Below are 7,361 nucleotides of genomic sequence, written 5' to 3'. Positions count from 1 at the left end.
TGAATGTATGAAGAAAACAGTTGTGTTTGGGAATGAGAGAAGAAGAGTGTGGTTTGACCTCGAGTGCCGTGAGACCAGAAACGTTCTTCGTAATCAATTACATAGGGCCTCTAGAACTAACCTGGACACTGACCGTCTGGCTTATGATCCAAAAACGTAGAGAGTACAAAGAGTTATTGCGTCAAAAGAGAAAACCGCACAGAGAGGATGTGATTCAGTCTCTACAATGCCACTCGACTAATCCAAAGCAATTCTGGGACACAGTTCGTTCTGTTAGGCCTAGATCAGGTGGTACCGACAATATTTCTTGCAATGAATGGTTCTCCCACTTTCAAAATGTTTTCAACGATTTTTCTTTCTGTGAATAACGGTAGTGATGATGACTTTTGTATGTATATAACCGGCATGCTGCTCATTTATGCGAGAGAAATGATTCATTAGATCAAGAAATTTCTGTATCAGAAATCGAAGCTGCTGTCAGGGAACTCAAGAGTCAGAAAGCTGCTGGCCCTGATAGGCTAATTGGATAATTTTACAAACATAGTGCATTACACATCATGCCTATTTTGTTGAAGTTTCTTAATTTCATATTTGCTCACGGCATTTTTCCAGATGATTGGTGTTTGTCAGTGTTGCAACCACTCCATAAGAAGGGTGATTTGAATGTACCTGATAATTACCGTGGTATCTCCCTGTTAAACATTTGTAGCAAGCTTTACACTTTTGTGCTGAATAGACGTTTTACTAAATGGATTGAAGAAAATGGGGTTATTGGAGAAGAACAAGCTGGGTTCAGAGAAGGTCATTGCACAACTGATCACATTTTTACATTGCTTACATTAATACAGAGACAACTCAGACACAGAAAATTGTATGTTGCATTTATTGATTTTCGAAAAGCTTTCGATGCTGTTAGAAGAGATAAGCTCTGGAGAATTCTGAGTGTCAATGGTATCAATGGAAAATTTTTAAATGCACTGAAAAGTATTTACACAGTTGTTAAGGCGTCATGTTCGCGTCGGAGGTGACCTCACAGACACTTTTCTATGTCCTCGCGGGCTGAAACAAGGCGAAGTATGTTCTCCTGCATTGTTTTCATTATTCATTAACGAATTAACAAAATAAATTAATAATCATGGTAGGCACCGCATTCAGCTTTCACCAGAGTTTATCCAAATTTTGATCTTGTTATTCGCTGACGATGTTGCCTTGTTATCTGACAGCATAATTGGTCTTCAAACCCAACTGAATGTTTTGTTCGAAACCGCCAGACGCCTTGATTTAGTTGTAAACCTTGATAAATCAAATATTGTTGTCTTTAGAAATGGAGGTTTTCTTGCACAGAACGAGGCATGGATGTTCGGTGATGCACAACTGAAAACTGTTAGCATGTACAAGTATCTTGATGTTATCCTTACTACGCGGCTTTCTTTCCAACCCACTATGCGTGATTTGTCTGAACGTGCGAGAAAGGGATGTGCAGCTATCTTCAAAATGCTTTGGTCTATTGGTGAACACTCCCCCGGTATTTTTTTCAAACTATTTGACATGCAAACCAATTTTGACATACGGAGCAGAAGTTCGGGGTTTGACTGGAAATCAAGAGTACATTGAAAGGGTACACCTGTCTGCAATGAAGCGTCTTTTGGGCGTGAGTCAGAGAGCACCAAGACACTTGATTTATGGTGAACTTGGTCGCTATCCCCTGTATATGACCACCTACTCTAAGTGTATCAAATTTTGGCTTCGTGTTGTCTTTATGGATAATGACCGTTTCCCTAAGAAAGCTTATAATATGATGTTATTATTGCAGAGTCATAATTATTGTACTTGGGCTTGCTCTGTGAGAAATGTTTTGTATAAATTTGGATTTGGTGTTGTTTGGGAGGCTCAGTCAGTTGGTAATGTCAAAATGTTTATGATTGAATTTAAGCAGCGTCTGGTTGATTGCTTTACCCAAGACTGGCATTCAGCTTTCCAGTCTCACGCTTTTTATGATGTGTATTCAGCTTACAACCAGTCCTTGTCACTTAAACCTGACTTGAACAATGTCAAATGTATAAATATGCGCCGTGTTTTTTCGCGGTTTAGAATTGGAATGTCCAACTTGCGCTCACACTTTTTACAGTTTGATTATGATGGGCAAAGTAGGAATTGTCCTTTTTGTGATGACACTCCGGAAACCGAAATGCATTTTCTTTTGGTCTGCCCTAAGTACTATTCTCTGCGTTCTCAGTTTATTCCTGCTAAATTTCAAAAACATCCAAATGCATTTAAGATGTCCCTATTGTTAGCTTGTGCGAGTGAGAGACTGAGTGTCAGTATATGCAAATTTGTATTCAAGGCGTTTTCATTACGAGCCAATGCTCTAGAATCGTTATCGATGTCCATGTAGTTCAATGATTGTCCTAATATTCATTTCCCTGTATTAATTCTGTTTGTCCTTGTGAACTTTACTGTTATGGATATGTGGTCTGACAATTAAAATATTTCGACTTCGACTTCGAAAAAACTTCTTCACACACACACACACACACACACACACACACACACACACACACACACACACACACACACACACACTACACCGCTGCAACGAGACTGACAGACAGACAGACAATCAGAAAGACGCACATACCCAACAACAGGTTTCTTCCTTTTCAAGTGTTAAACCAACTGCAGTGAAGTGCCCTTTTAGTGCCTCGCTGAGTGCCAGCCCAGCGGGATACGGAGAGGGGGCGGGGTGGGGGTGGGAGTGGGGGTGGATGGGTATAAAGCCAGACTTTTGATCTGCCTGAGGAGAGAGAGACAGAGAGAGAGAAACACACACACACTCACACACACACACACACACACACACACACACACACACACACACACACACACACGAGGGAAGGGAGGAGACTGGAGCTGAGAGAGATAGAGAGAAGGTGGGTAATGGATGGAGGGGTGGAGGAAAGAGAGGGGAAGCAGACACACAGATAGATAGATAGATAGATAGATAGAATGAGACAGAGACAGAGACACAGAGAGAGACAGATACAATGAGAGAGAGAGACAGACAGACAGACAGACAGACAGACAGGCAGATCTGACAGACAGACAGACAGAGAGGGAGATATGGATACGTATGATTTATTCATCAGAGGCCATGGCCCCTATCGAAGGGATATGCCAGCAGTTCATCACACAGATAGAATACGGCGTGAAGAACACAATGATCAAACCAAACACCAAAAAGAATGCAGTGATTAGAATTAATACAACAGTTCATGACGTGGCAATCTCTCTAAACTGAAAAGCCTTTGTACAAGTACAGACGACATAAGGAGAGAAAGAGAGACAGACAGACAGGCAGGCAGACCTGAAAGACAGACAGAGAAGAGAGAGAGAGAGAGAGAGAGAGAGAGAGAGAGAGACGCACAGACAGAGAGAAGACGGCACTGATAGAGAAGAGGATGGCAAGAGTTCCAGCTATCAAAAGCCTTCCCCAAAGTCACCACGGCAGCCAGTCTCTGTGCTGTGCTGTGCTGTGCTGTGCTGTGCTGTGCGTGCTGTGCCGTGCTGTGCCGTGCTGAGCAGTGCTGTGCTGTGCTTTGCTGTGCCTTACTATGCCGTGCTGAGCAGTGCTGTGCTGTGCTGTGCTGTGCCGTTCTGAGCAGTGCTGTGCTGTGCTTTGCCGTGACGTGCTGTTCCGTGCTGAGCAGTGCTGTGCTGTGCTTTGCTGTGCCTTACTATGCCGTGCTGAGCAGTGCTGTGCTGTGCTTTGCTGTGCCGTGCTGAGCAGTGCTGTGTTGTGCTTTGCTGTGCCTTACTATGCCGTGCTGAGCAGTTCTGTGCTGTGCTGTACTGTACTGTACTGTGCCGTGCTGCACTGTACTGCGCTATGCTGTGCAGTGCTGTGCGGTATTGTGCTGTGCTTTGTGCTTTGCAGTGTTGTGCTTTGTGCTGTGCTGAGCAGTACTGCGCTGTGCAGTGCTGTGCGGTATTGTGCTGTGCTTTGTGCTGCACTGTGCTGTGCTGCACTATTCTGCTGTGCTGTGCTGTGCTTTGCTGTGCCGTGCCGTGCCGTGATGTGCTGCCCTACTCTGTGTTGTGCTGTGCTGTACTGTGCCGTGCTTTGCTGTGCAGTGCTGTGCTGTGCTGTGCTGTGCTGTGCCGTGCCGTGTCGTGCTTTGCTGTGCCGTGCCGTGATGTGCTGTACTGTGCCGTGCCGTGCCGTGCCGTGCCGTGCCGTGCTGTGCTGTGCTATGCTGTGCACCGTTGATGATATGCGCCAACAACGCCAGACAACTCGCCAGCAGTTTCAGTTTCAGTTTCAGTTTCACAAGGAGGCGTCACTACTTTCTGACCAATCCTCATGGTCCCCACCACATTCGCTGGGCAGATGTCTGACCAGCAGCACAACCGAACGCGCTTTGTCAGGCCTTGAGTGCATGCACACACACACACACACACACACACACACACACACACATATATATATATATATATATATATATATATATATATATATATATATATATATAGTGTGTGTACTTTTCACAGTGGATTTCTTCTGCAGAATTTTCTGCCAAGGGACTACACTTTCGTTGCCATGAGTTGGGTTGGGTTTTTTTTGTGTTTTTTTTTTTCAGTGCGGCCAAGTGCGTGCTTCACACGGGACCTTGGATTTATCGTCTCATCCGAAAGACTGGACGCTCAGTTTAGTGCTGTCGAGGCGAGGGAGTAAATCGGCGCTGCCGTCAGACCATCAATGTGGTCCGAGTTCGAGCATCCGTGGGGAGAGGCGTTGGCATGAAAGTGTCCCTGTTCTGTCAACTCTTTAGGAGTTTCTTTAGGAGATTTCTGTTTTCTCTCTCTCTCTCTCTCTCTCTCTCTCTCTCTCTCTCTCTCTCTTCCTCACAACTGTTTGTTTCAAGTTACAGTTGTGTTTTTTTTTGTGTCAGGCGTGTGTGTGTGTGTGTGTGTGTTTTACAGACATCAGTGTATCTCTTTCTCTCTCTTTCTCTATCCCTCACTCTTTCTCACCATCCCATTTTTTTTCTTTCCTTCACCCTCTATCTGTGCCCCCCCCCCCCCCCCCCCGTCCCCCACGCCCCTTTCTCTCACTCCCTTTTTTTAAAATCCCTTCTCCCTTCCCCATTTTCCATCTCTCCCTCACCCTCCCTCCCCTCTAACCCCTCTCCCTTCTCACATCCCTGTTCTCCCTCACCCTCCCTCCCCTCTAACCCCTCTCCCTTCTCACTTCCCTGTTCTCCCTCACCCTCCCTCCCCTCTAACCCCTCTCCCTTCTCACTTCCCTGTTCTCCCTCAATCCACTCCCCTCTAACCCCTCTCCCTTCTCACTTCCCTGTTCTCCCTCACCCACCCTCCCCTCTAACCCCTCTCCCTTCTCACGTCCCTGTTCTCCCTCAATCCACTCCCCTCTAACCTCTCTCCCTTCTCACTTCCCTGTTCTCCCTCACCCTCCCTCCCCTCTAACCCCTCTCCCTTCTCACTTCCCTGTTCTCCCTCACCCTCCCTCCCCTCTAACCCCTCTCCCTTCTCATGTCCCTGTTCTCCTTCGCCCTCCCTCCCCTCTAACCCCTCTCCCTTCTCACTTCCCTGTTCTCCCTCAATCCACTCCCCTCTAACCCCTCTCCCTTCTCACGTCCCTGTTCTCCCTCAACCTCCCTCCCCTCTAACCCCTCTCCCTTCTCACTTCCCTGTTCTCCCTCAATCCACTCCCCTCTAACCCCTCTCCCTTCTCACGTCCCTGTTCTCCCTCAACCTCCCTCCCCTCTAACCCCTCTCCCTTCTCACGTCCCTGTTCTCCCTCAATCCACTCCCCTCTAACCCCTCTCCCTGCTCACGTCCCTGTTCTCCCTCAACCTCCCTCCCCTCTAACCCCTCTCCCTTCTCACGTCCCTGTTCTCCCTCAATCTACTCCCCTTTAACCGCTCTCCCCAGTACCCTTTCTCCCTCACCCCACCCCTATCCCCTCTATCCCCTATCCATCCCCAATTCCCCTCTCGCTCTTCGCTCACCCTTTCTCCGTCAAACTCCCCTCCCTTTTAACCCTCTCTCTTCTCTCCCGTTCCTTTTTCTCCAACCCCCCTCCACTCCGTTCCCTTTCCCTCTCTCCCTCAACCCCCCCCCCCCCTCACCTCTATAATCATGTCCTTTTCCTTTCCATCTGTCCCCTCTCTCTCCCCTCTTCCTCCCCCTCTCTCCCTCACCCCCCCTCCTCTCTATCCCTTCTCCTTCTCTCCCTTCCCTTCTTCATCAACCTCCCTCTGTTCTATCCCCTCTCCCTCTCTGCTTCCCCTTTCTCCCTCAACCCCTCTCCCCCTGTCTCCCCTCTCCCTCCCCCTTTCTCCCTTACCCTCCTCCTCTCTATCCTTTCTCCCTCTCCCCCTTCACTTTCTTCATCAACCTCCTTCTATTCTATCCCTTCTCCCTCTCCCCCTTCACCTTTCTTCATCAACCTCCTTCTATTCTATCCCCTCTCCCTATCTGCTTCCCCTTTCTCCCTCAACCCCTCTCCCCTTTATCCTCTATCCCCCCTCTCCGTCCCCCTTTCTCGCTCACCCCCCTCCTCTGTGTCCTTTCTCCCTCTCTCCCTTCCCCTTTCTTCATCAACCTCCTTCTATTCTATCCCCTCTCCCTCTCCCCCTTCCCCTTTCTTCATCAACCTCCTTCTATTCTATCCCTTCTCCCTCTCCCCCTTCCCCTTTCTTCATCAACCTCCTTCTATTCTATCCCTTCTCCCTCTCCACTTTATCCTCTGTCTCCCCTCTCCCTCCCCACCTCTCTCTTAACCCCCTCTTCCCCCCTATCCCCTCTCCCTCCCCGCTCACCCTTTCTCCCTCAACTCCCCTCCCCCCCCTCTCTTTCCTCTCTCACTTCCTTTTCCTTTCTCTCCAACCCCTTCCCGTCTGCCTCCTTCCCCTTTCTCCCTCACCCCCCCCCCCCCATCTCTCTCCTCTCTCCCCATCTCCCTCAGCCCCCCTCACCTCTATAATCATCTCCTTTTCCTTCCCATCTATCCATTCTCTTCCCCTCTCCCTTCCCCTTTCTCGCTCACCCCCCTCCTCTCTATCCCTTCTCCTTCTCTCCCTTCCCTTCTTCATCAACCTCCCTGTATTCTATCCCCTCTCCCTCTCTGCTTCCCCTTTCTCCCTCAACCCATCTCCCCCTGTCTCCCCTCTCCCTCCCCCTTTCTCCCTTACCCCCCTCCTGTCTATCCTTTCTCCCTGTCTCCCTTCCCCTTTCTTCATCAACCTCCTTCTATTCTATCCCTTCTCCCTCCTTCCCTTCACCTTTCTTCATCAACCTCCTTCTATTCTATCCCCTCTCCCTCTCCCCCTTCACCTTTC

This window comes from Babylonia areolata, chromosome 15, assembly GCF_041734735.1.
Source record: "Babylonia areolata isolate BAREFJ2019XMU chromosome 15, ASM4173473v1, whole genome shotgun sequence".
NCBI lineage: Eukaryota > Metazoa > Mollusca > Gastropoda > Neogastropoda > Buccinidae > Babylonia > Babylonia areolata.
This window is presented reverse-complemented; position numbering follows the sequence as displayed.